Source organism: Myotis brandtii, unplaced genomic scaffold, assembly GCF_000412655.1.
Source record: "Myotis brandtii unplaced genomic scaffold, ASM41265v1 scaffold56, whole genome shotgun sequence".
Taxonomy (NCBI): domain Eukaryota; kingdom Metazoa; phylum Chordata; class Mammalia; order Chiroptera; family Vespertilionidae; genus Myotis; species Myotis brandtii.
Window position 1 is genome coordinate 22,031 of NW_005370080.1, and position 2,441 is coordinate 24,471.

The following is a 2,441-nucleotide window of genomic DNA, read 5'->3' on the forward strand; positions in this document are numbered from 1 at the left end:
AGCTCCCTGCCTGATTAGCTACAACTTTATTGAGCCCGCATCACACTTCAACTTTCCTCTCTGTCCATTCCCTCTTCCAGTCTTCCTTTCACAGGTGTTGGTCCTTAATAAACATTTTAGACACCAACTCCATCTCAGCATCTACTTCTGGGGAACCCAACCTGTAAGGCTCTTTACCTTTGCTTACTAGACTGTTCACCAAGGTAACTTACAGTGTTTATTTTGCTAAGGTTTTAAAATACTCATTTCTGATTATGAGAAGATTGACAACTCCAAATGAAGGCCAGGCGCAATATCATTGGAGTGCTCGCTTAGAAGGTAGTGCCTTTCTCATAGATGCTAAGTAATATATATGACTTATTTTCATGAAATCACTGCATCAATGGATAATGCACAGGTGCTGATTTTCTTTTTTCTTTAAATATATTTTATTGATTTTTTTACAGAGAGGAAGGGAGAGGGATAGAGAGTTAGAAACATCCATGAGAGAGAAACATTGATCAGCTGCCTTGAAGGAGACATATGTAATACTCTTTGTAATACTTTAAGCAATAAAAAAAAAAGAAGAATCCTGGCCAGATGAGGTGCCCCTCCTTTGTCCCACAGCCCCTCTGTGTGCATGTCTGCCTACTCTCATTGAATGGATGGTGTTTGAGGACAGGGACAGTGTGAGTCTTGGTTCTGTTTCCGCACAGGGCCTGCTAGAGTTCTAGGTCCAGTATAAGTGCTCCATGAATGTTTGGGAGTGATGAATGAAGAGGTGCTTGGGGGGCACCATCCCCTCCCTGACTCCATTCCCCTTCAGTACAGTGTGCTCCATTTTGTTGGCCACTGCTGCTTGGGAAACACAGAAATGCACTAGCTCGCTCCTCCTTCAAGGCAAGACTTGCTGACCAGCTGCAGGGAGTGCGGTCAGAAGGAAGCCTGCAGCTGTCCACTCCTTCAGAGTCTGCTGTTTCTGCAGAGAGCCACCTTGCCCACGGCCATGCCTTATCGGATCATTCTCAATCCTGTGACTGATGCAGGGAGGATATCAAGGTCTGGCCCTTTTGGCCCAATGGGGGCCAACTCAGATGGGTAATATTTACTCTAAAGCTCCCTGCCTGATTAGCTACAACTTTATTGAGCCCGCATCACACTTCAACTTTCCTCTCTGTCCATTCCCTCTTCCAGTCTTCCTTTCACAGGTGTTGGTCCTTAATAAACATTTTAGACACCAACTCCATCTCAGCATCTACTTCTGGGGAACCCAACCTGTAAGGCTCTTTACCTTTGCTTACTAGACTGTTCACCAAGGTAACTTACAGTGTTTATTTTGCTAAGGTTTTAAAATACTCATTTCTGATTATGAGAAGATTGACAACTCCAAATGAAGGCCAGGCGCAATATCATTGGAGTGCTCGCTTAGAAGGTAGTGCCTTTCTCATAGATGCTAAGTAATATATATGACTTATTTTCATGAAATCACTGCATCAATGGATAATGCACAGGTGCTGATTTTCTTTTTTCTTTAAATATATTTTATTGATTTTTTTACAGAGAGGAAGGGAGAGGGATAGAGAGTTAGAAACATCCATGAGAGAGAAACATTGATCAGCTGCCTTCTGCACGGCCCCTACTGGGGATGTGCCCGCAACCAAGGTACATGCCCTTGACTGGAATTGAACCTGGGACCCTTCAGTTCGCAGGCTGATGCTCTATCCACTGAGCCAAACCGGTTAGGGCAGATTTTCTTTTTTCTTGACCACTATTCTGCTGTTTCAGATCATCAAATGCAGTGGTTCTCAACCTTGGCTGCACATTAGAATCACCTGGGAATCTTTTTAAAATCCTGATTTCTGGGCCTCATCCTCCAGAAATTCTGTTTCTTTGTTATGGGGTGAGGCCACAACATTAGTAACAAAGAAACAGAATTTCTGGAGGATGAGGCCCAGAAATCAGGATTTTAAAAAGATTCCCAGGTGATTCTAATGTGCAGACAAAGTTGAGAACCACTGATCAAATGCCTTGAAGAGAAAAACTGCTTCAGCTGACAAGTATCAGATTCTCTTCTCTCTGGAATTTTGCCCCCTCAGGTGCTAGGTGCCTAGGTTCCTCTCTGGTGCCCTCAAGCTGGCTCTTCTCCCCCATCTCCATTTTCTCCCAGGTGCTCCTAAGGGGAGCACGGGTCTGTTACAAATCAATCTGCCACAGCTGGAGGCAGAGTCATCCAGGATCACCTTCCCTGGATGATTTGAAAAAGTAGATGTTATCTTTCAGCAAAGAAGAGAAAAATTAAAAGATTTTTAAAGATTAAAAAGGTTATTAGAGAAAAAAATAAGATTGGGTAGATTCTGGAATAGCATGTTGCTTTTTCAATAAGAATCGCGTTCTTTAATTCATCCTTAATTAGAAAAACATGACTTTCACTTACCCATAAACACATTTAAATTCTAATTCTT